At 47.8% G+C, this 26731-nt stretch overlaps 1 protein-coding gene across 5 annotated transcripts in view; it reads left to right on the top strand.

Moving 5' to 3' along the window:
* The window catches only part of TRPM1 (transient receptor potential cation channel subfamily M member 1), a 139822-nt gene that overhangs the window by 32753 nt on the left and 80338 nt on the right, over positions 1 to 26731 (top strand). For 2 of the 5 annotated variants that reach the window (XM_032259954.1, XM_032259953.1), the window contains exon 1: positions 7223 to 7481. The exons of the other annotated variants lie outside the window; for them this stretch is intronic. The gene's annotated coding sequence lies outside the window, so the exon portion shown is untranslated. Of the gene's footprint in view, positions 1 to 7222; positions 7482 to 26731 lie in introns of those variants that run through there. 5 annotated transcript variants of the gene reach the window in all.

Raw genomic sequence — 26731 nt, 5'->3', positions numbered from 1 at the left:
GTCACAGCCTGGCAGAGAGCCACCTGCAGCAGCAGGTGCAAAGACAGAAGGTGCTGAGGGTGCCCAGGGAACACACATGGCCCCCAGGCTGGGTGCATCAGGGAGGGCCTCCTGGTGGAGTTGCTGCCCCCATGTCAGGGCACAGAAAGGCAGGCTCCAGCTTAACAAATATCAAAGGCGAGGAGAAGGAAGGAGGGTAGATTCCTAGGGCATATAGAAGACCTCTGCATGGGAAAGGGCAGAGGCAGCTGCTTTGATAGGGAGGGCGTAGAACCAATGAGGGTGAGTTTGCACAGAAGACTGAGCACAGTTGACCTTTCAAAGAACGCTGTGGCCATGGGAGTGTCCTCTGTGGCCCTGGCTCTTTCCAAATCTTGCCCAGTGAGGGGCTCAGGAGGCAGCAGTCTTCCTGGAGAGGGAGGGAAGAGCAGGCAGAATCAGGGTTCCCTCCCCTTCCTGCTGATTCAGCTGGGAGACTTGCTCCTGTGAGATACCATTCCCCAGCTGGAGCAGATGGGCCATGGTGAATTTCAATGGGGATAATTCAGATAGAAGACACACTGGGACATGACTGTATCTCACCAAAGCCAAGACAGCAGCCCTCAACACCGGTCCTACTGTCAAGAACCTGCTCCAGCCACTGAAGGGGCCTTCAGGAAGCAGCGTGCTCCAACACAGAACAGTCAACACCAGCACCTCAGGAGGGGAAGCTCGTGTTAACTGGATGCTTCCCAAGTCCTCCACTGTGATACTTTGGTTATGCAGAATATCAAGAGGTATTTCAGAAGAAAAAAAAATCTTATGGGCAAACGAGTTTGGGAAATGTTGGTTTACATAAAAGGAAAGGGGGTTCTTTGTTGCAGGACTTCTCAGAGTTTCATTATCCTAATATGCATTGTGAATCCCCAAGCGGAAAATATAGGAAGTAGAGTTGTCCAAATTTAGTTCACATGGAATCTTTTTTGTTGAGAATACTTGAGCTATGAGGAGTCTAGTTTAGAGAATATCGCCCCTGGGCAGATGCAATACTATAAGAAGAACCATCTCTGAGCCAGGAACCCCTCAAAGTGGACACCACTCCTTTTCATTTCAGCCACTTAAAAAGTGTCGAGGCCCGGTGGCTCATGCTTGTAATCCCAGCACTTTGGGAGCCTGAGGTGGGCAGATCACATGGTCAAGAGATTAACTCATCCTGGCCAACATGGTGAAACCCCGTCTCTACTAAAAATACAAAAATTAGCGGGTGTGGTGGTGCACGCCTATAGTCGTAGCTACTCGGGAGACTGAGGCAGGAGAATTGCTTGAACCCGGGAGGTGGAGGTTGCAGTGAACCGATATCTTGCCACTGCACTCCAGCCTGGCGACAGAGTGAGACTGTCTCAAAAAAAAAAAAAAAAAGTTTAATTGGCTCCTTGGGAGGAAGGAGCTGGGAATGGTGGGAAGGAGAAACCTCTGGTAAGCAAAGTTTCCCAGGACTGGGGAGGATTTGGAACTAATTTTTAGCAATCTTTAACCAGGGTGTTTGCTGTTTGCTCAATTTCTGAATCAACTCAGGAAGAAGAAATGAGCTTTAAAAGGTAGAATGCCACAATTCCTTCTTCTGCTGTCACACTTTCCGGCGCTGGTCTTTGCCCTGGGAGCTCTGTGTGCCCACACTTCCTGCTTCTCTGAATGGCCTTGCCTTGGCCTGTGTTTCTGACTTTTCCAAAGATTTTTTTCAAAAGATTAAAATGCAAAGTTTTTCTGCTTATTTAAATGAAAGATTCAGGTAACAATGTTTCCAGAACAAAGGTTTCACTTCGATTTACTAGGTACACCCAAATTTTTTTGGGGGGGGTGCTTTTTTTTCTTTATGAGTTATTGTAACCAAATGGGGTAAAATTCAGATTTTAGGAGGTATAAAGCATTAAAGGAGATGAGACTAGGCCAGGCATGGTGGCTCACACCTGTAATCCCAGCACTTTGTGAGGGTGAGGTGGGTAGATCACCAGGTCAGGAGATCAAGACCATCCTGGCTAACATGGTGAAACCTTGTCACTACTAAAAATACTTGGGAGGCTGGAGTCAGGAGGGTCACTGAACCCAGGAGGCAGAGGTTGCAGTGAGCCAAGATTGTGCCACTGCACTCCAGCCAGAGTAACAGAGCAAGAGAGTGAGACTCTGTCTCCAAAGAAAAAAAGAGAGAGAGAGAGAGATGAGACCAACAGGAGGTCAACTTGAAGACTGTTATGAGCTCCCCCATTCCAACAGGAGGCAGAAACCATGCCCTGGGCACCAGGTGACGAAGAGGAGTGCCACGTGTTGAACTCTTGCAAACACTGAGATTTCTTCCCGTGTGGGCTGTGGGGAGGCACAGCTGGCTACATGGGGCTCTGGCCCATCATTTTGTCCCCCAGAGATCCTGTTCTTGTGCAGTCTGCTGCTATCAACAAAAGAAACTTGAAGTCACGTTAAGGCAAAATCATCTCTCGCCACTATTCCTGCCCAGATTTCTACTCAGGAACACGGACATCTTCAAGGAAGAAAAGGTCAAATCAACTTCTATGTAATTGGACCCACATACTGGGAGTTTTGCTGTCACTCCAGAGTAAAGACTTGAGAAGCATTAGCCATGGTGCTTGGGATTTGCAAGTACACCATTAGGTCCCAGCAGAGGGCAGAACATTACACTCAGACTCGAAGGGATGCCAGCACAGTGACGCACTGGGGCGTCTTACATGCAGTTGGTGGAGTTGCGGATTAATGAGATGTCAGGAGTCTGGTGAGACGGAAAACCAGCTCAGATAATGCTCTCTCCCTGGAACTTCCAGAAGCTCCAGCTGCAACGTCTCATGGCAGGATCCAGGACCAATCTCCACAGCCACACCAGGTTTACAGCTAAGAGGCTGTAACACAATGGATTATCTCCACCACAAAGTCACTGGTTTTATTTTCATTGTAGGGGGTACTCTGAAGATTGAAAAAAAAACAACATTGAATGCTTGGTAGGTTTTTTTAAACCCATGTGTTTGTTATTCTAGCACACATCATCTGCCAGCATTGCAACACAACCCACTGAGGAGCAGAAAAAAAAGACAGGCAGAACAGACAGAACAGGACGGAAGGAAGGGAGGGAGGGAGGGAAGGAGGACAGGAAGGAAGGAAGGGAGAGAGGGAGGAAGGGAGGGAGGGAAGGAAGGAAGGAAGGGAGGAAGAGAGGGAGGGAGGAAGGGAGGGAGGGAAGGAAGGAAGGAAGAAAGGGAGGGAGGGAGGAAGGAAGGAAGGGAGGGAGGGAGGAAGGGAGGGAGGGAGGGAGGGAAGGAAGGAAGGGAGGAAGGGAGAGAGGAAAGGAGGAAAGGAAGGAAGGAAGGGAGGGAGGGAGGAAGGGAGGGAGGAAGGAAGAAGAGAAGGGAGGAGAGAAGGGAGGGAGGAACAAAGGAAGGAAGGAAGGAAAGAAGGGAGGAAAGAATGACAGAGGAGAGAAAGGAAGGAGAACGGAAAAGAGAAAGGAAAGAAAGAAAAAGATAAAGAAGGAGAGAAGAAAAAGAAAAAATGAAAAGAAGGTTCTTACAATCAGACAGGGAGTCATTGTCCAATTTCAATCCTCCCACTGATACCTCCATGGCCAGTCCTCATGGGCCTGTGTCCTCCAATGGAAGATGAGGAGCAACAGAGGGGTCTCAGGAACTCTCACTCCCTGAACCCTGAGCCATGGGGTGAAGAGTGGTGTGAAAAGGCCGCTACCAACGTTCACCTGTTGACAAGGCTGGGCAGTCTATGGAGAACGGCCATCATATTTTGGCCAACTTGGAGCTTAAGGCTCACCAGGAAGACCCTCTGCCTTCCAGAAAAAGAGAGGCATTTCCAAGACCCATGTTCCAAATGTTTGAGGATCTTATTTTCGTCCAAGTGGGGAACCTACTTTATTTTTTTGTCAGTGAGTGGAGAAATGGAAGTAGAGTTGATGGTAATTGAAAGCATTGATAGACCTCCATGTCTTTGCCTAATCCAGTTATCCATTTGTTTATTTTTGTAATTATCTTTTACAACAACACCAAAGATTTTAAATATGTTCAAATCCATGAATTCATACTGACACTCTGAAGAAAAGGAATGCATTAGTCACACTGGAATGAGGCCAGGGAAGCAGCTGATTCCTCTGGAGACAGAAACCTTTTTCCTGCCTTTCCTCTGCAAACCGTGCCTCAGGGTGACCCAATCTGCCCAGGGAAGTTTCTCTTTATGAATGAATCTAGCTAACAAATAAAGAAGAGTCGACCTTATGAGAAGATCACCATTTTGCAAGTCCTAGGGATATCATGGTCCTAGACAGTCATCATCAAAGTCCAATGACAAGGCAAAAGAGATGTCTCCGGATGGGAGGATACACCACCACCAAAGGGTTTGTCACAAAAGTCCACTTTGAATTGGACAGGTTTTGAGACATAACTATGGGTCAGGAAATGCAGGGAATGAAGCAGCATGAGAAACAACATTGCCATCTTGTCTGAGTCCAACCAGGACCCTTGGGCCTCTACCTGGGGGTCCCCTGCCAGCCTGGGGACCTCCCACAACCTCCTCAGGGCCCCACACAGGTGAGCACACAGGTCACCGTCCCCACACTCTCACCAACTGTGATTGCCAGCTGGCCTCTTATTCCCTCTGAGGAATGTATCCTCATTCCTCACCCATGTCAAGAAGGACTCTGCCCCTGTAGCTGGGCGAGGAGTGAGTGGTCAGTATTCACCCTTCATAGTGGGGTTCTTGTTTCCTCAGAATAAGTCTCAGCTCTTACAACGTCTTTCCACAGTCCTCACACATGGTGTCCATGCACCAGGTCATCCAGGTGACTTCGTGGGGGAGGATGCCTCTGGAGGGTGGGCCCCCTCCCCGACACCTGCAGCTCATTGCCACCCAGCAGAATACGAGGTGAGCCACAGCTGTGAGCCACAGACCAGAGGCAACTTCAAATTTTCTTTTCTTTCTCTCTCTTTTTTTTTTTGGAGACAGAGTCTCACTCTGTTGCCCAGGATGCAGTGCAGTGGCATGATCTAAGCTCACTGCAACCTCTGCCTCCCGGATTCAAGGATTCTCCTGCCTCAGCCTCCCAAGTAGCTGGGATTACAGGTGCGCACCATCACGCCTGGTTAATTTTTGTATTTTTAGTAGAGATGGGGGTTTCACCATGTTAACCAGGATGGTCTTGAACTCCTGACCTCAGGTGATCTGCCCGCTTCAGCCTCTCAAAGTGCTGGAATTACAAACATGAGCCACTACACCTGGCCGATTTTAAATTTTCTAGTAGTCGGTTTTGAAAAGTAAATAGAAGCAGGTGAAAAAAACTGGTAACATTCTATCCAACCCAATATGTTCTAAATATTTTGGGGTTTTTTTTTTGCTTTTGTTTTTGTTTTTTTTGAGATGGAGTTTCACTCTTGTTGCCCAGGCTGGAGCGCAATGGCATGATGATCCTGGCTCACCACAACCTCCACCTCCTGGGTTCAAGCAATTCTCCTGCCTCAGCCTCCCAAGTAGCTGGGATTACAGGCATGTGCCACCCCACCTGGCTAAGTTTGTATTTCTAGTAAAGACAGGGTTTCTCTATGTTGGTCGGGCTGGTCTTGAACTCCCAACCTCAGGTGATCAGCCCACCTCAGCCTCCCAAAGTGCTGGGATTACAGGTGTGAGCTGCTGTGCCCAGCCGTTCTAAATATTTCAATGTGTAATGAATTATTATCACAAGTCTTGGCAATCCTGTGTATATTTTATTTCAGAGCACATCTCAATTCCGACTGGCTTCGTTTCCAGTGCTCCGTAGCCACGCGTGGCTTGTGGCCATTATGTGGGACATCTCAGCTCCCAGTTGCAGGCCCCACTGCATAGACACTGGGGAAGAGGGGTGGTCTCTTGGGGAAGATTGGGGCTCATTGTTTCCGTCTTATCTGAACCTGAAAAAGTGCCTATTTGTCTAGTGAAGGGCCCACTGCCTGGAGAGCCACTGATGGGCAGCCGGCCAGGTTGGGGCTGGTCATTGGCGCTAACCACAGAGCCTCCACACCTCCCAGCCATGGCAGTGCTCGCCATCGGCTGACTTCCTCATGTGGCCTTTCCCCACTGCTCCAAGACTGATTTCAGATGTCCTGGATTGCTCTGACTGTGCCATTAGAATTCTGGCCACCTTGCACCCTCCCTCAGTCCCTGGAAGGGCTCTCTCTGAAGCTGAGACTCTCTCAGGTCTCAAGAGCCAACACCAGTTCAAGAAAGAAGACCCAGGAGCGAGGCCAGGACTACCGCTGTGGACCCTGTGCGTCCCAGGGCTGTGGGCGCTCCAGCAAAGCATGTGGGAGCTGCTCTTTCGACTCTCTGCACACCCACTCTGTGGGGACAGATCCCAAGAGAAGCTAATGAAAGCACAGACAGACCCAGAAGATGGCCTGGCACATGTGCTTCCATCAGAAGTTCAGAGACTCCCTGAGCCCCAGGTGTCTGCCAGGCTTGGGGTAGGGGAGTGAGCCCAGCCTCCAGTGTCTGGACTCTACATATGGGCCGAACATGACAACCTGGGCACTCCTGCTCCACCCGAGTTGCTCTCTGGGCAAGCCACCCTCTCGCATGGCTCAGAGTCCTCCTCTGTAAGATGGGAACACCCCTCATTGCCCTTGGGTCCAGCCTGTCTGCTCCTGTGAGAAGGGGGAAGTGGCGGATGTCCAAGAGCCTCACAGATGCTGGGGAAGACCCAGCCCCTCTGCAGAGAGGGATAGTTCAAGGTTTGGGTTTTTTCTTTCCTACTGGGCTGAGAACGCTCATGGAAAGCTGGAATAGCTATGCATACTGTTTCAACAAATCCAACAAAGCTCCCACCACTGTGGTTTTCAGGTGACTGTGGATACTGGGCAGGCACGCTGCTGGTGAAGTGGGGAGAGCGGGGATCAGAAGCACCCAGAAGGGGCTGAGAGTCATGTGGGGCTCACACTGCATTTGCAGCTGGGTTCATCCTGACCTCAGGCCCAACCTCAGATGAATTGAAGAAGGATTAGCAGTAATTAATGCCATGTGCCCCCTTCTGCCGGCTCCCCGGGGCAAGATCACTGCCGCTGATGAGGGGCTTCTGAAAGAACGATTATGTCCAATTGTCTCGATTATGCAAACCCTGCTGACATTTTCAGCTGGGGAGGGGCTGGCTGGGTGGGAGGAGGACACGGACGGGCCACTGCAAAGGCTCTAGCTCCCCCACCTCTCTCAGATCCCAAGGCTGCCTTTGTGGGATTCCACACAGCACAGCCTGGAAGCTTGGGCCCTGGCTTCCTTTTCTGGCCTGGGAGCCAGGTCACGGGGCCATCACCTCACAAGGATCATGAGGGCCCAGGCCCAAGTGCTCACATGATCCTCATGGGGACTGCTCCTCTTAAAGGGTGGGCCCTCCTCTTCCAGCTCCCTGTCCTGGCCAACCCGGAGGCTGGAGGAGCCTGGGTCGGGCCCTCTCTGTTCCACTGCTGTGGCAGGTAAGCTCAGACGCGGGTAAGCACAGGCGCAAGTGAGCTCAGGTGCAGATATCCTCAGGTGCGGGTAAGCTCAGGTGTGGGTAAACGTAAGCATGGGCAAACGCAGGTGCAGGTACGCTCAGGTGCTGGTAGGCTCTGGTTCAAGTAAGGTCAGGTGCAGGCAAGCTCAGGTGTGCTTTCTGGTGCCTGTTGGTCCCCTGCTCCTGAGGCTGCTGGACAGGACTGTATGTGAGCAGCTGGTGAACCCGTGCTCACCCTGGGTTCCAAGAGGCTCTCTCAGCAGAAGGGACCCACCAGGTTGATTCACAGAGGGGACAAGCACTCTGTCAGCCAGTCACAGAGAGGCTGAAACCCTCTGAGCCTCCCTGAGGGCCAGCTTCTAAATACAGGTGCCAGGGATCTGCCTCTTGCCTGTCATTCCTTAGCATCTCACTTTGCTTTGTGGAAAAGGTGCACCTTCCTTAGAACCCCAGAAAATGCTGAAGTTCTAGGAGAGACATGGCTCATACTCGTAAGCCTTTATCAGCTGATATCTTACCTGTGAAAGCCTTGTGGAAGAGACGGAACAGCCATGTGTTCCATGGTTACACGGAACAGTGTCAGGAGGGGAGATTATTACTCCCTCTCATGCTGGGAGGAGTGCCAACTGGTTTCTGGAAGGCAGTTCAGCAACATGTGGCAAAGCCCCGAAAGTCCACACCTAGGAACCCCTCTTCAGGAGAGAATCCTGAAGGGATGCCAACAGTTACATAGCATCGCCTGCTACCGCGAAGCATAGCAAACAATCCAAATGCCCAGAAGCAGAGGGCTGGACACATAAATCATGATCTGTCCATGGGATGAAACATCATGCAGGCACTTTTAAAAAGACAGAGAAAAAGGCATAATAACCATGCAGAATTATCATGTTTTTCATTACGCACACGTGTCTAATCTATTCATAGAAAAAGCCTAGAAATACACTGAAATGTCAGTCGTTTTAGAATGGAGGCCTTATGGGTGGTGTTTATTTATTCCTTTGTACATTTCTAAATTTTTCTGCTTCTTTAATCATTTTCTATCACAAATTCATTTTCCTTTTATCCCAGAAAATATATCTTTTGCACTTTTTATTGTTACATCATAGCTGTACATATTTTGGGGGTACATGTGATTATTTTGGTGCATGTGTACAATGTGTATGTTTTTTAAAACCGTAGCAAAAGTTAGCAAGAGTAATAGGGGAGGAAGGGGGCAATGCAAATATTTGCACGGCTGGGAGTGGTGGCTCACACCTGTAATCCCAGCACTTTTGGAGGCCGAGGCAGGCAGACCATGAAGTCAAGAGATAGAGACCATCCTGGCCAACATGGTGAAACCGTCTCTACTAAAAATACAAAAATTACCTGGATGTGGTAGCGCACGCCTGTAGTTACAGCTACTCAAGAGGCTGAGGCAGGGGAATCTCTTGAACCTGGGACTCACAGGTTGCAGTGAGCCAGGATTGCGCCACTGTACTCCAGGCTGGCGACAGAGCCAGACTCCGTCTCAAAAAAAAAAAAAAAAAAAAAGAAAAGAAAATATTTGCAGGAATTGTGTTTGGGTTGACAAGGGATAGGAACCGAGAATGGAGAAGGAAGATGAGACACATTTTCTCTGTCAGAATCAGACATTTAGGGAGGAATTAAGAACGGAGCCCTGCCTCTCTCTGAGTGTGCTTGATGAATACAGGTCTGATTTTGGGAAAGACTGTCTTTGGTAATGTTCTCCAAACACCATTGTTTTGAACTGTCCAGCAGCAGTTTTAATTCACGGCATTTGCAATTATGTTTATAGCATAAGTTGGCTATTATCTGCAGTGTATTTTTTTAGGCCCCAGAAAATGTAATTGGAAATATCAACTCATGTTGGATGTGTTTGCTGTAACTGTTTCTGCTTTATTGCGTATTTTCTGGGAGAAGTTGGGAGTTGTGTTTGGTCTGGTTCTGTGCAACCTCATTTATTTGCTTTGTAAAGTTGACAAGCACAAGAAGTGAAACGACACTCAGACATTTTAAGATGCGAGTCATCTTCATTCTGAACTAGGTAAAAACAAAACAGATTTTCTATCAACCTAAAATCCTCTTACTGGGGGCAGCAGATGTTTTTAGAAAATTGGCTTTGGTTGAAAATGTTTGGAAGATGTCCTATAATTTGTGTGTGTGGTATGTGCGTAAAGGCTGGGTCTGGGAAAATGGAAGCCCTCAGCCAGGGAAATAAGATGACCTAATGCCCCCAAGCCTTCCGTGACCTAGAGGTTAAGGGTATTCAACGTCTTAAAACTTCCATTAAACAGACAGTAGCCAGAGACATGTTGCCTTCAGTGATATGCAAACGCATCGGATGGGTCAGTACCTGCCATTCTCCTCTTTTGCAAGCTCTGAGGTTAGACTTAGCAAGGGGTGAAGGAATTACAGCATCCACTGGGGGCAGGCAGGGTCCAGGAAACAGATTGGCCCATTACCCAGATGCCCATCATGCCAGGAGCAATTTTCCCAGCCTCATGTAGAAAGCACCTGTTAGTATCTATCTCACTGCTTTTCAGAAACTGTATCTTCAATTGCCAAGTGAGGAAAAATGCATTTACAACGCTAGAGACGACTTTAAAACAAAACAAGTTCACATTAGGCCACAGCACATCCCTCCGCAGATGCCGAGGCCTTCCGGTTGCTGTGCACCTTGTCCTCTCCCTCACCGCTTCCGGCTTCCGGCTTCCGACTTCCGGCTTCCTGCTGCAGGCTTCCTCCCCCCATTGCAGTCTACCCCCGCCATGAAAGTGGCAAGCGCAGGTAGCCTCCTCCTCCAACACAGCTTCTCCATCCTGTGTCCGCTCTCCCAGGGTGAGTAGTGCCTGAAATGCCTTAAGGTAGGTAATCCTCATGGCAGGTGGCCCTGGATCTCCTGGAGACAGGACACAAGAGCAGGCAAATTCTGCAGACATGGTGAGGTGGAAAGCTTGCTGCTCAGGAATCACGGCCACAGTGACTTTTTTTGTTTGTTAATCATTAAAAAGCATACTACATGAATATATAAAGTTGTAAAGCCCCGCAGAAGAGCCGAGTGAAGTCCTGCTTACACACTCCTCTTGATTCCCACTCTACTGTGCTGCGGACCATGCTTAGTGTTTGATGTTTCTTCTTCTTCTTTTTTTTTTTTTTTTTTTTTTTTTTTGAGGCAGAGTCTTACTCTTGCCCAGGCTGGAGTGCAATGGCGTGATCTCAGCTCACTGCAACCTTCATCTCCCAGGTTCAAGCGATTTTCCTGCCAAGTAGCTGGGATTACAGGTGCCCACCACTGCGCCCAGCTTGTTTTTGTATTTTTAGTAGAGACGAGACTCCGCCATGTTGACCAGGCTGGTCTCAAACTCCTAATCTCAGGTGATTCGTCTGCCTCGGCCTCCCAAAATGCTAGGATTACAGGCATGAGCCACCGTGACTAGCCTGATGTGTATTATTTTAGACCTCTGCTGCCTAATAGAAATAGCACATGCACCATAGAAATAATTTCAAACTGTGTAGTAGCCACTTTTTAAAAAAAGTAAAAACAAATAGGTGAAATTAACTTTAATTATATAAATCATTTAACTCAATACATCTAAAATATTGTTTCAACATGTAGTCAATACCAAAAATGTACTGATGAGGTTTTTCCATTTGTTTTTTTTTTTTGTTTTTTGGGTTTTTTTTTTGGACACGGAGTCTCACTCTATTGCCAGGCTGAAGTGCAGTGGCACAATCTTAGCTCACTGTAACCTCTGCCTTCCAGTTTCAAGCAATTCTCCTGCCTCAGCCTCCCGAGTAGCTGGCATTACAGGTGCCTGTCGCCACATCCGTCTAATTTTTGTATTTTTAGTAGAGATAGGATTTCACCTTATTGGCTGGTTTCGAATCCCTACCTCGTGATCCTCCTGCCTTGGCCTCCCAAAGTACTAGGATGGCAGGCTTGAGCTACCTCGCCCGGCCTCTGATGAGGTATTTTTTGTCTTTTTTTTGTTGTTCCGTCTTTGAAATCCTGCCACACACCTCATTTTCAGCTCCCGTGTCAGAGTGAACACTAGCGTGGCATCTCACAGCATGTCTCAATTCACCCTGGCAACATTCTCAGGTGTGCAGCAACCCTAGGTAGCCAGGGTGTACCACACAGGCAGTTCCGCTCCTGAACGTCGGGAAGTTTGTTCTTGTAGAGCTGGATCACGCTGGAAAGATTGTTCTACAATTTTTTACTCAGTCCATAATGGAGTTGGTTATACTTTAGAGTTACATGCTTGTCTTCTTCGTGGTTGCATAGTCCATGATTTGGTACATCACTAATTGGTTTAATCCAGTCCCCAAGGTAGACTAACAAAAAAGTGGAGGTTTCCAATTTTTCACTTAGTTTAAAATACACTGCAACAAACATCCATATATTGCCTATTTACAGGCAAAAGTATTTCCAGATGATAGGTCTGTAGAAGTGGAAGTGCTGGGTCAAAGACAGGTGTGCACACTTTGCTCTGAGAGGCAGGTGAGTTCTCAGCCAAGCTGGCCACCAGCTGGCCTTGGGGTTTGGAGCTTGTTTCCTTAGAGGTAAAAGCAAAGAGTTGGGCTGGATACCCTCCATAGTTCCTAAATGCTCAGTTCCATGGCCCAAATGGTGGCAATTCCCACCAATGCCTTTGGCAAACATAGTCTTGGCTGGGTGGGTGACAGCTACCTGCTCCCACTGCAGCACAGGCCTGGATCAGGCAGACAAACTGACCACACATGCCTTGTCTAGGTCAGCAGAAAATGCTCAGAAAAGACCCCAACTCTTTTATTTGTAAAATTGCTGTTTGGCTAATTTTCATGAGTATGGATCATTCATTAAATGTCATTATAGAAAAAGAGCAGAGCAGCAAGGGGGCTCGTCAGTCTGATTCCTGTGCTGGCAGCCTCCACTGTCACACTGAGCTATGGTGAATGTCTAGGGTTTCACCCATCCACCCCTCACTCCTGCTGGTGTGCACCCTTTCCCCACCCTGGTGGCCCCAGCACGCATCACAGTCCCTGAGGGTCAGGAGGCTTGGGTATGCAGATGCTCACACCTCACAGGCCTAGTGTCTGGGCACTCTGGTGGGGTACTTCCCTGGACTATGGGAGCCCTAAGAGAGGAAGCTTGAGGGCAGGGACCTGGAGGAGTAGCAAAGGACAAAGAACACCTGTAAAGGAGAGGGTAATACTTGTGGGAGCCAGGCGGGCACAGGAGGCTGGCCCTGAGCCTCTGCGCCTCTCTCCTGTGGGCACTGGCTGCACCCGCTTAGCCCCTGAAAACCAAACCAGGCACTCAGGCAATAAGGGGAGCCCCTCAACACAGCACCTTCCCAGCTACTATGCTCTTCTGAGTGAGCTGGCCAGGTGATGTTGGCCAAAGTAGGAAGGTACCAAGAACCAGCTTGGTCAGGAGACCCCCACCCAGGTGGGCTGAAGGTATTGAGAGGCAGATACCCGGAAAGCCCAATAGAGCGGGTCTGTGTTGGGGACCAAGAGCCTGAGAGCTTCTGGGGCTGACAGCTCTCCAGACTGAAGGCTCCAAGCAGATTTTCATCGTCGTATTTGCTCTTAGACAGGTGATTCTCATTGGTACACAGATGTCCTACGTTTACACATAACTCAATATACCAAGTAGGCAGCTGTTACCCACCTACCACTAATTACAAACTAAAAGGTACCCTCCACAGAGGAACCATGGGGGCAGGGTGAAATTAATGTTTCTCAACAGGAAGGGGAGCTGTTGGGCCCCAAGATCCTTGCTGGAATCCCCAGGTTCCCAGACAATCAGGGTAGAGCTAATGACCGGGGAGGAAGATGGGGACACGCATGGATCCCAAGCAACAAGATTCTGCTTCTCCCCTTTTTGTTTATTCTTTTAAAATGTTTTATTGCTAAACAAAGCATTTTAAAAAGTGTAAGATGTCTGCACATAGTTCATAGAATGGTAAAACAGGTCCTTCTGTTTTACCATGGACCCTTTCCCGCTGCACTCCTTCCCTCCCAGAGGCAGCACTGCCTGACTTCTTTGGGGCTTTTCTTTTTTTTTTTTTTGAGACAGAGTTTTGCTCTTGGCGCCCAAGCTGAAGTGCAGTGGTGCAATCTCAGCTCACTGCAACCTCCGCCTCCTGGGTTCAAGTGATTCCCCTGCCTCAACCTCTCAAGTAGCTGGGATTACGGGCACGCGCCACCATACCTGGCTAATTTTTTTTGTATTTTTAGTAGAGACAGGGTTTCACCATGTTGGCCAGGCTGGTCTCAAACTCCTGACCCTCATGATCACTTGCCTCAGCCTCCTAAAGTGCTGGGATTACAGGCGTGAGCCACTGTGCGCAGCTCCTGGCTTTTATGCTTCATTTTGGGGTTTACATATTTTTTGTTTTTTAATAATTTATTGAGATAAAATTTGTATCACATAAAATTGACCACTTTCAAGTGACCAATTCAGTGGTATTTAGTACAGTCACAAGGTCATGTAACTACCTTGTCTATCTGTCCTTACTTCCAAAACTATAAAGTAAAACCCCCTATCCATCAAGCAGTTCCTCCCCATTTCCCCTCCCCATGGCCTTGCTCCTGGAAACCACTAGTTTGTGCGTTGTCTGTATGGATTTATCTGTTCTGGATGTTTCATCTAAATAGAATCATACATGTGTCACCTTTTATGTCCGACTTCTTTCAATTAGGATCATTTTTCCAAGGTTCACCCATGTTGTGGCATGTTTCCAAACTTCATTCATTTATGCGGCTAAATAATATTCTTTTGTTCGTATAACATATACCACAATTTGTTTATCCACCCTCCACTGATGAGCATCTGAGGCATTTCCACCATTTGGCTGTCATGACGTCATGAATAGTGCCGCAATGCTACATGCTGATTTGAGCCTCTGTTTTCATTTCTCTTGGGTATATATCTAGGAGTAGAATTGCTAGGTCATATGGTTATTCTACATTTAACTTTTTGAGGAACTGCCAAATCATTTTCCAAAGTGACTGTACCGTTTTACATTTCTACCAGCAATGTCTGAAGGTTCCAATTTCTCCATATCCTTGCAAACACTGGTTACTATTTTTTATTTTAGGATTTTTAATATTATAATCATCCTAGTAGGAGTAAAGCAGCACCTCACTGTGGTTTTGATTTGCATTTCCCTAATGCCTAAGGATGTTGAACATCTTTTCATGCGTTTGTTGGCTGTTTGTATATCTTCATTGGAGAATTATCTGTTCAAGTCCTTTGTCCAGTTTTTAATTGGGTTGTCTTTCGGTTGTTGAGTTGGAAGAGTTCTTTTATATATTCTGGATACTAGATCCTTGTAAGATTTTGATTTGCAAATATTATGTTCCACTCTATAGTTTGTGGGTTTTGGTTTTTGTTTTTTGCTTTCTTGTCCTTTGATGAATTTGATGAACAGGTTTTTATTTTAATGAAGTTCAACTTACCTGCTTTTTCTTTTGTTGTTCATGCTTATGGTATCATATCTATAAATCCATTGGTCATGCAGATAATGAAGATTCATGCCTATATTTTCTTTTAAGAGTTTTATGGGTTTAGTTATTACAGTTTAGTCTAATCCATTTTGGGTTAATTTTTATAGCTAATGTGAAGTAGGGGTCAACATTCATTCTTTTGCATGTGGATATCCAATTTTCCAAGCACTATTAGTTGAAAAGACTGTCTTTTCCCCATTGAATGGTCTTAGCACCTTTGCTAAAAATCAATTGGCTGTAGATATATGGACCTATTTCTGAAATCTCAATCTTATTCCATTGGCCTGCATGTCTGTCTTTATGCTAGTATCATACTTCTTTGATTACTGGTGCTTTGAAGTTTTGAAATCAGAAAATGTGAGTCCTCTAACTTTGTTCTTTTTTTTAAAGATTGCTTTGTCAACCATGTGCAGTGGCTCACACCTGTAATTTCAGCACTTTGGGAGGCCAAGCTGGGCAGATCACTTGAGGTCAGGAGTCGGAGGCCAGCCTGGCCAACATGGTGAAACACTGAATCTACAGGCCGGGCGCAGTGGCTCAAGCCTGTAATCCCAGCACTTTGGGAGGCCGAGGCGGGTGGATCACGAGGTCAAGAGATCAAGACCATCCTGGTCAACATGGTGAAACCCCGTCTCTACTAAAAATACAAAAAATTAGCTGGGCATGGTGGGACGTGCCTGTAATCCCAGCTACTCAGGAGGCTGAGGCAGGAGAATTGCCTGAACCCAGGAGATGGAGGTTGCAGTGAGCTGAGATTGGGCCATTGCACTCCAGCCTGGGTAACAAGAGTGAAACTCTTGTTACCTGAAAAAAAAAAAAAAAAAAAAAAAGCACTGACTCTACTAAACATGAAAAAATTAGCTGGGCATGGTGGCACATGTCTGTAGTCCCAGCTACTCCGGAGGCTGAGGCACAAGAAGCGCTTGAACTGGGGAGGCAGAGGCTGCAGTGAGCTGAGATCATGCCACTGTACTCCAGCCTGGGCGAGACAGTGAGACTCCGTCTCAAAGAGAAAAAGATTGCTTTGTCTGTTAAGCCCAATGCAATTCACGAACACAGGATGTCTTTCCATTTATTTATTTATGTCTTCTTTAATTTTTTTCAGCAAGTTCTTGTCACTTTCTGTGTATAAGCCTTTTACCTTCTTGTTTAAATTTATTTCCAGATACTTTCTGATTTTTGATGTTATTATAAATGGAATTGTTTTCGCTGTACAGAAATACATCTAATTTTTGTGTGGTGATCTTTCACCCTGCACTTTTATGATATTCGTTTATTAGCTGTAGCTTTTTTGTGAATTCTTTGGGATTTTTCTTACCCTTTTTTTTTTTTTTTTTTTTTTTTAAGATGGAGTCTTGCCCTGTCGGCCAGGCTGGAGTGCAGTGATGCAATACCGGCTTACTGCAACCTCTGCCTCCCAGGTTAAAGCAATTCTCCTCCCAAGTAGCTGGGACTACAGGTGTGTGCCACCACGCCTGACTAATTTTTATATTTTTAGTAGAGACAGGGTTTCACCATGTTGGCCAGGCTGATCTCAAACTCCTGACGTCAAGTGATCCACCCATCTCAGCCTCCCAAAGTGCTGGGATTACAGGCATGAGCCTCTGTGCCCGGCCTCTTAGCCATTTTATTTTTAACTTCGTCTATATGCCTAAATAATGCATTCTTTACCTATACCTGCTTTGAACTTTATACTAATGGAATCACACTGTGTGTATCTTTGATGACTCATTTCCTTTCCTCTATGCTGTGCTTGGATAGTCACCCATATGGTAGCTGAAGTTTGTTCTCGCTGCTGTGTGATATTCCCACAGGACTACACAGCCATGTCCTCATACATCCTGCCACAGCAGGGCATCTAGGCGGCTCTCATTGAGTGCTTATGAACAGTGCTACTGAGAACATGTGCATGTGGTCTCCTGGAACACACATACATGCACAAGTATATTTGGAGTAAACCTCAGTGTGGAAGTGCTGGGCTGTGGAGAATGTGTCTGCTCCGCTTCCTAAGCAATGAGAAGTTGTTTTTTGTCCTCCCGAAAGGGGGAGGCTCAAAAGCAATAGCCCATTTTGGAGAAAACATTTTGAATCTGCCAAAGGAGGCCTTAAGGAATGAGGAACAGGGCTGGGGGTGGGGGTCCAGGCCTGACTGCCTGGCCTCGTGGCCGGCCTGGGCTGATGGCTCCATCTCCTCTTGGTGCTGCTTGCCTCCCAGAGCCCCTGCCAAAAAACCCTAACTCTTCTGTAGCCCTAGTTTCTTCATTTGTAAAACCAGGGGAGCTGGCGTTCTCTGCAGACTTACTGTGCGCCCACACCACACCTTCATTCTGTGGGACAGGCACGGTGATCACCACAGTAAAGAAATGAGACCCAACACTCTGGCTTGCCCCTACTGTTCTCACTCCCACAGCACTTTCAGAGCTCCTGCTGGGACCAGTCCTCCCATCCCTCAGGGCTACTCCAATGCCCCACCCCACCCCTCAAGGGCCTCCACAATCAACCAGAGAGAAAAACTTTCTCTCTCATCCTAACCCCTCTTAGCCTACTTTGTGGGGGGCTTGGGCCCACCTGGGAGCTCGTAGGGGCTGAGTCCACTTAACACACCTGCAAGCTAACAGTGTGAGCCACATGCATGCTGTGCTTTTTGTGTGACATTCAAAGTGGTCCAGGCTACAGAGGCCCCACTGAACTTTTGAAGATAGGTTTTTTTTTTTCCCCATAACCCTCCCAAGTTTTACAAGCTGAGTTGTGAGGCGTGAGGGAATGTTTATCTATAAATATATGAGCAGCCCAGACACTGAGCATGAGTCACTGGTCACTGCAGACCACATTGGGTCAAGGCAGCCCTGGAGGAACACAGCGCACATGTGACCCGTTTGGGAGGTCTCGCCCGCCCTCGCCGCCACGAGCCACCCCCCATCGTTCTCTGCAGGACCACTCCCACCCGGCCTGCCTGCCAGAAACAATCCCTGCTGCTCCCAAGCCCAGCCCTTCAGGAGTGCCCATTCAGTGCCCTTCCCTGTCCTTTGGATCTGCCCCATCCTTGGTCTCCATCTCTCAAAGCAGACAGCTGTGAACTGGCCAATCTGCTAAACAGGTAGTGCTGAGGCCTGAGAGGCACTTAGTGACTTAACATGTGCACGCTGGCGCCCAGCAGCCCCAGAAGCCCATTGAATGTGGATGGTGACACTGTCCACAAGGGCAGAGTGGGCAGCTACTTGGGAAAGCCTTGCAAAAACCAAACCAAGATTTATCTCCAGCACTGTGAGGGCTGATGATTGAGCTGCGAGTTCTAGCATAAAGGGTCTCTGTCTCATTGTGTCTGATCTCTGGGACAGTGGGTGAGGCCCCGGTTTCGCTCTCAGCTTTGCCATCCCACTGGCCTCCTGCTTCCTTGGCCATGGATGAGGGAATTGCAGACAATGTCATGAGTCTCCCCGACCTATCCAACAGATCCCAGGCATTGAAGCAGAAGCAGAAGCAGAACTCTTACCCTCGTTGCGCTTTTTTTTTTTTTTTTAAATCAGCTAATCCTTATTTAAGAAACCTGAAGGCGGGGTGCAGTAGCTCATGCCTGTAATCCCAACACTTTGGGAAGCTGAGGTGGGCGGGCCACAAGGTCAAGAGATTGAGACCATCCTGGCCAACATGGTGAAACCCTATCTCTACTAAAAATACAAAAATTATCTGGGCATGGTTGCGCGTATCTGTAGTCCCAGCTACTCGGAAGCCTGAGGCAGGAGAATAGCTTGAACCCGTGAGGCAGTGGTTACAGTGAGCCAAGATGGTGCCACTGCACTCCAGCCTGGCGATAGAGCAAGACTCCGTCTCAAAAATAAGAAACTTGAAAACTGTTTACTGACTACAATCTCTGCTAGACATTGAGCTTGAAGTTTTACACACTTAATCCTTATAAAAACCATGGAAAATCAGCCTCATTACCTCATGTCATAGACAAGCTAATCAAGACTCAGGAAAGTTAGGTGAGTCAGCCAATGTCATAAAGATAAGAAATGGTGGATCTGGAGCTGACTCAGGTATGTCTAAATCCAAAGTTCTCCTTCCACCACACTATTTACTGTATTTTACTTTAAGAGACACTTTCAAAGCTTAAACCTGAAAAAAATGATCTGAAGAGGAAAGCTTTCCAGCACCATTCAGGCCTATTGGGAAGATTTTTTTCCAGGGTAAAATTTCTTTTTTTTTGAGACGGAGTCTCACTCTGTTGCCCAGGCTGGAGTGTAACAGCACAATCTTGAGTCATTGCAACCTCTGCCCCCTGGGTTCAAGTGATTCTTCTGCCTCAGCCACCCGAATAGCTGGGATTACAGGCGCCCACCACCGCACCTGGCTAATTTTTGTAGTTTTGGTAGAGATGGGGTTTCACGATATTGGCCAGGCTGGTCTCAAACCCCTGACCTCAGGTGATCTGCCTGCCTCAGCTTCCCAAAGTGCTAGGATTACAGGCGTGAGCTGCCACGCCCAGCCCCAGGGTGCAGTTTCATGTGGAAAATACCAGATGAAATCACTCTCAGAAAGCAAGAATGCCGGTGACAGCCACACTGGGGAATACCATGCAGCTGGTTAAAGGGTGAGGAAGCTCTCTGCGTAACGGCTCCAAAAGACTCCCACAAACGTTGCTAAACTTTCCTTTTAAAAAGTCCTTTACAAGAGTATGTGTGTTGAGAAGCAGTAGGAAGTAGCTGAGGGGAACACATCAGACTGTTCATGGGGGTTCCTGCTGGAGGTTAGGGTTGCAGAGGGAAAAAGAGAATCACTTTTCTATTTCAATATTGCCGTATATTTCTAATTTGTTTCATTGAGCATGTATTCGTTTAGGGGTTTTTCATTTGTTTTTAATTTTAAGCAAAGAAAAACCAAACACACACACACACACCATAGTTACTTCCCACACCTACAGGTTCTCCAGGCCAGCACAGGATGCTCTGCCCCAAGTGACATCAGCTCCCTGTGGGCCGCATGGCACAGGTGTCCCCTCACTCACAGGGGCAGGCAGGAGTGCATTCCGTGGTGCTCTGGGCCCCAAAAGCTTATGTGCGACACCATATTGAGGAAAATGACGCTAGTCTATTACAAGTCTAAAGCAAGCTGCAGGTCTTGGAGAGGTCATGCCAGTGTCAACCCTGGAGCTGATGCTTCCTCAACCATGTGGTGAATTGGCACAGGGCAGCCAGGCCTGGGCCCTTCTCATTAATTACACGATCTCCCAGCCAGTGACCTCCAGGCCTCCTGGAGTTACAGAGCCCACGGTGCCTCTCGGGCCTGTCTGGGCCCCAGGAATGTGCTATTGCACGCGGGCCTCCCCAGTCTTCTCCAGCAGCAGTGTGTGCCAGCATGAAGGTCAGCGGGCCATGGTCACCAATGACCTGTCATAGGCATCAAGCCAAACTCTACTGGATTCTGTTGGGGAAGGAACAATGTATACTTCATAGACAGTTACCAAAATATCCTCCCAGATGTTGAACTAAGTGGGAAAAGTTAATGAGAGCTCTAAGACCAAAAAAACATGGCTATATATAAAGCCTCCCGTTGCCTGACATGTTGGCCCACCATTATCAACCCTCAGACACCCCACCAGTGGGGGACATGCTGGCCACATGGCCAGGGAATTATGAGCTGCCTGAAATCACCACTCCTGTTGCACAATAATGCAAGACCATAAGCCTGTCTTCACAGTTTCCATACGGTGTTCATCATGCATTTTCTGCATTTATTTTTATTTATTTATTTTTCCAAGAAGGAGTTTCACTTTTGTTGCCCAACCTGGAGTGCAATAGCGCGATCTCAGCTCACTGCAACTTCTGCCTCAGCCTCCCGAGTAGCTGGGATTACAGGCATGCACCACCACGCCCAGCTAATTTTTGCATTTTCAGTAGAGACGGGGTTTTGCCATGTTGGTCAAGCTGGTCTTGAACTCCTGACCTCAGGTGATCCACACACCCTGGCCTCCCAAAGTGTTGGGATTACAGGCTTGAGCCACTGCACCAGGCCTTGATTTTTATTTTTATTTAAAATATGGCATTAAATGTTACTTATCCTAATGACTACATTTCTGATACCCCCAGGTGTGTGCCTCACTTGCCTCACCCTAAATCTAGCCCTGCCCATCACCCAAGAAAGCACCGGGAGCCCAGCGGCATCCGGCCACCTCGTCAGCTTCCAGGTGCTTCCACAAACACACTTCTGATGGGCAGATGCCGATTTCCCGCTGGGCGTCCAGGTGCCGGTACTGCCATCAGGGCCCCCTTCTGACACATCCTCACAACACAATGAACTTGCAGTTTCTTGAGAGCTTGGCTTGGAAGGCCCCAATAAATGGCAGGAAGCTGAGTGCAGCATGTATGGTCAGGCTCACACGACTGCCCCCAAATCCCAAGGGGGCTTAGTGTGAAATGCCCACACCTAGTCCCTGAGTCTGAGTCTAAGGACTAGAATGGAGTGCAGATATCTGCATTTCTAATTTACAAGGTTATTTTAATTGTGGCAAAATACACATAACATAAAATGTACCATCTTACCAATTTTTAAATGTACAAGTTGTGCTAAGAACATTCACATTATTGTGCACCCAATCCCCAGAACTCTTTTCTTCTTGGAAACTGGAAACTCTACCCATTCCTCCCTCCCACCAGCTCCTGGCAGCCACTACTCCATTTCTTGTCTGTCAGTTTGACCGCTCTAGGTACCACATATCACACAGCAATTGTCCTTTTGTGACTGGCTTATTTCACTTTGCATCGTGTCTTCAACGTCCATCCCTGGTGTGGTATGTGTCAGAATGCCCTTCCCTTTTTTTTGAGATGGAGTTTCACTCTTTTTGTACAGGCTGGAATGCAATGTCGTGATCTTGGTTCACTACAACTTCCACCTTCTGGGTTCAAGCAATTCTCCTGCCTCAGCCTCCTGAGTAGCTGGGATTATAGGCATGCGCCACCCGCCCAGCTAATTTTGTAGCCTTAGTAGAGGTGGGATTGCTCCATGTTGGTCAGACTGGTCTCAATCTCCCGACCTCAGGTGATACACCCGTCTTGGCCTCCCAGAGTGCTGGGATTACAGGCATGAGTCACCGCGTCCAACCAGAATGCCCTTCCTTTTTAGGCTGAATCATATTCTATTGTGTGCATAGATCGTATTTTATTATCCACCCATCTGTTGATGAAAACCTGGGTTACCTCTACCTCTTGGCTGTTGTGAATAATGCTGCTATGAACACAGCATAAAAATCCCTCTTGAGACCTGCTTTTAATTCTGTTGGGCTTAGATCCAGTAGAACTCTGGATATATGATAATCCTGTGTTTCATTTCTGAGGAACTGCCAGACTGGTTTCCATAGTGGCTGTACTCTTTTACATTCCTGCCAGCAATGAATAAGTTTTCCAATTTCTCCACATCCTCACTGGCACTTGTTATTTCCTGTTTTTTTCAGAGCATCCATCCTAATGGGTGTGAAGTGGTACCTCATTGTGGTTTTAATTTTCATTTCCCTAATTAAGATGAGTGATGCAGAGCATCTTTTCATGTGTTTTGGCCATTCATGCATCTTCTTTGGAGAAATATGTAAAGTTCTTCACCGTTTTTTTAATCAGTTTGTTGTTATTGGCTTGTAGGGTATTCTAAATATTAACACATTTTGCATATTAATCCCTTATCAGATATATGATTTGCAAATATTTCCTCCCATTGTATAAGTTGTCAGATACCTGCATTTTTAACAACCCTTGGACCAGGGAAGGAATGCTTTGAGAGACACCAGCACAGGATGTCTGGGCCAGCCAGGTTCCACCTAGGGGCAGGGCCTAAGGGGAGGAGACAAGTAGGAGTGCTGGTTCCACTCAGCCCCCGGGGCCCCTGCTGGGAGAGGCAGGGATGCTGACCTGCGCACCCACAGGCACTCAGAAACCAGGGCCTTCCCCCATTTTCAGGGCACGTCATGTCCCTGGTTACCACCCCTCGAAAGAGCATGATACCAAAAAGCTAGAGGATCCCCTCTGTGATGGGGAGGAGGGCCACACACATCTGCAAAGCGCAGCTCGTGTTGGAAGCACCTGCCTGGCTTATCGCTATGTGACTCTGTAAATGGAGAGCAGTGGAGTCTGACACCAGCAGGAGCTCCCTGCTCTGCCCGCTCCACCTGAGGGGCTAGAGGCCAACCTCACTGCTCTCCCTCTCCTCCTCTCCCTTCCTCCCAGCCTGGGCCGATTGCCCATGGTTCTCCCCATAGCTCCCAGGTGTTCCCCAGCAGTCTGCCCCTTTTCCTCAGGCCCAGCAGATGCCCTCGCTGGAGATAACTGCTTGTGACAGCCCTTGCTTGTGACCAGTATGAAGCTAGCGCTCTGCAGGGTGGGAGAATTGGATACTCCAATATCCAGCCCATTTCCCTTTGCTCTCCCGGGAATGGTCAGAGAGCAGTGACCACACGAGTTAGTCCCACAGGTCTTCATTCTAGGACATTGCACACCTGTCAGTCTGGGCCTGGGGTCTTTCTCCAAGTCTGTGGGGCCTGTGGCTGTGGATCCAGGGTACCTTTTCTGTGGTCAAAAATTAGAAGCAAATATCAAAGATTCAGAAGCCTGACCCTGGCTGCTGTCTGTGTGGCCTGCCTGGATGATTGAGGGTCTGCATTGCAGCTCTTCTGTTTTTGTTTTTGTTTGTTCTCCTAATTGGCTATTTGCACTAACCGGGTTAGGGCTAATTAGTAACACCCAGCGTTCTGCCGGAAAGTCAGCTACCCCCTTACCCATGACAAAGGTGGCCTGGCAGGGGCGACAGCACAGTGTTCCTGGTATCTGGCCAGCACCACCTTGAATTAAGACATCAACACACGCGATTGGACTGTAAATCATGTCATGACAACTCCAGTGAAAACTCCCAAATCAAACCGGCAGATGCTCACATTTTCAGAGTAAAACCCGACAATGTTGACAAAATCCACTGTTTGAATTCTGATATGACTTCCTTCCATTTTGTGATCTTTTCATGGCTCTTAATGACAACTGTTAGCAGTAGACACATGCCCTATGATTCCATTATTGCAATTGCAGCTTAAATATGCTCATGTTCTAGAGAGACAAGCAGCAGTGCACTGGAAAATGCACACATTAGTGTCGCTGCAGAAATTCTAAGGGTGTAACTGAGGCTAGACTCTCGGAACTGGCCGTGGCTGGGGAGACCCTGGACTGAGGCCTCCTGGTATTGGCTGGGTGACCCTGGGCATATTCTCCTTTTTCTCTTTTTTAAAATAAGCTATGTTTGTCTTTAGAAAATTAAAGACACAACATGGACAGTGAAGAAACTGAAGAAAAATTCTGTAACCCCTCCCACAACCCCAAAATGAACAAGCTAATGAATTTCCTTCCTTTTTTCCTAGCCTTATTTTGTATTCCCTTTAACAAGAAAAATGTTTTACTCATGGCATTATTCACAATAGCCAAAATTGGAAACAACCCAAATTCATCAACTGATGAATTCATGTAATGGAATATTACAGAGGCATAGAAAGGAATGAAGTCCTGATTCGTGCTACCTGAATGACCCTTGAAAACATGCCGAGCAAAACAAGCCAGACGTGAAAGGCCACATGTTGAATGATTCCATTCATATCAAGTGCCCAGAATAGGCAAATCCATAGAGACAGAAAGTCGATTTGTGGTTGCCAGGAGCTGGACAGTCAGGGAGGAAGGAGGAGTGACTGATAATGCGTACAGACTTTTTTTTTAGGGGTGATCAAAGTGCTCTGGAATTAGGTAGCAGTGACGGTTTCACAATCTTGGGACTATATGTAACACACTGAACTGCAGACTTTAAAAGGTAATTTTAGGGTATGTGGATTATATCTCGATTTTTTAAAAAGTAAAAAGATAAATGTCACTTTCTTTAAAGATCCAGCTCTGTTTCCTGGACTTTAGTCTAGAGGGGGTTTTCTCGGTGTCCCCAGAGGAGAGGCCCTGGGAGAGAAGAGGGCTAGAAACCCAGGGGAGGGGGAACCCTGGCCCAAGAGAGGGGTCGGCTGCAATGACCTCCGGCGTTTCCTGCAGGCCTGCCCTGTCACCTTCCTGAGGGTGGTGATGATGAAGCGGAGGACACTGAGTTTCAAAGCTCATCCAAGCATGATGTCACTAGGCTCTCACACCAGCCTGTGGGGCAGACACAAGGGACATCATTGTCCTCATTTTGCAGATGAGACTCCACAAGATGGGACCAAGGTGACCCTCAGCTGGGCCCTCCTACCTGTGCTCTCTGCAGCTAGAGGCAGGAGGCTGCATCAGACCTGAGAGTATCCCTGAGAAGCCAGAGCGACTTTCAGCTGAGCCACCCAGAAATGGCCTGTTGGACCCAGCCCAGGACCTTCAGTGGTGGTGGAGCAAGGGGGTGGGAGGGTGGAGCAGGAAGGAGTGATTGTGGCTTTTCATCCCTTGTGCACGTAAGGCTGGGCGGCTTGTGCAGTGCTTTGGCTGGGAAGCTTGTTTGATTTTCTGGCATGGAGAGTTTCAGGCACGCAGGTGCCAACCCAGGTGGGGCCCACAGGTGCCCCCAGGAGCCAGGCAAGGGCAGGTCCCAGGGAGCTGTCAGTGCAGATGTGAGAACCCGCCACCACCTGCAGCTGTGCAGGGACTCAAGCCAGTGTTCCCACATCCTGAGGGCTTTCAAGAGAAGCCATAAGTATAATCTCCCCTTTGCTTAATAATGGCAGCTAAATGTAGTTTTTATACAAGGGTCAAACCAAGCCCATGTGTTGGCCACATGCAGCTGTGGGAATGGGAGTTTGAGTTGTCTGCTCTAAATATATACACAAAACAAGCAGTTTCTTCTGGATAAACTGGTCCACACATCAGTCATTTCATTGTGGGGTTTGCTTGTTAATTTTGGCCCAAGACACAGGGCATTGAGTAAACAGAGCCTCGCCTGGCAGTACACCAGATCTGACATTCAGAAGCCACTTCCCCAGGCCTCGTCTTCCCAGACCCAAGACACAGGGCATGAGTAAACAACATTCAGAAGCCACTTCCCCAGCCATCTTCCCAGACCAAAGTCACACCCTGTCTTTGCAGCCTTCCTCCTTGCCTCCGTCCAGCCTTCTCAAGGCATCCCCCTGCACCCGCTTGTACCCCTCCTTCTAGGTCGCCCCCACCTGTGTGTGTAAACACCTCCTAGAATGTCAGATTGTTAAAGTCCCCCTTGTGACCCTTCACTCCCACCATTTCTGGGCTCCCCTTCAGGGGAAGACTTCTCCACGGGGCTGACACTTGCTGTCCACACTTTGTCAGCCCCCTCACTCTAAAAAGCCCAGAGAATAACATAACAATGTGTACCTGAGCAACCACCACCCAGATGGTACAAAGATTTCCTTGGCCATGTTTGAAGCCTATACTTCTTTCCTTAAAGAATAAATAAGGGCTGGGTACAGTGGCTCACACCTGTAATCCCAGCATTTTGGGAGACCAAGGTGGGTAGATCACCTGGGGTCAGAAGTTCGAGACCAGCCTGACCAACGGAGAAACACTGTCTCTACTAAAAATGCAAAATTCGCTGTTGTGGTGGCCTATGCCTGTAATCCCAGCTACTTGGGAGGCTGAGGCAGGAGAATTGCTTGAACCTGGGAGGTGAAGTTTGCAGTGAGCCAATATTGGGCCATTGAACTCTAGCCTGAGCAACAAGAGTGAAACTCCATGTCAAAAAAAAAAAAAAAAAAAAGAAAGAAAGAAAAGAAAGAAA

The sequence above is a fragment of the Sapajus apella genome, unplaced genomic scaffold, assembly GCF_009761245.1.
Source record: "Sapajus apella isolate SASKATOON/1434 unplaced genomic scaffold, GSC_monkey_1.0 scaffold113, whole genome shotgun sequence".
In the NCBI taxonomy this organism is placed as follows: Eukaryota; Metazoa; Chordata; class Mammalia; order Primates; family Cebidae; genus Sapajus; species Sapajus apella.
The sequence above is the reverse complement of the archived record's forward strand: the minus strand, read 5'-3'. Positions and strand labels throughout refer to the sequence as shown.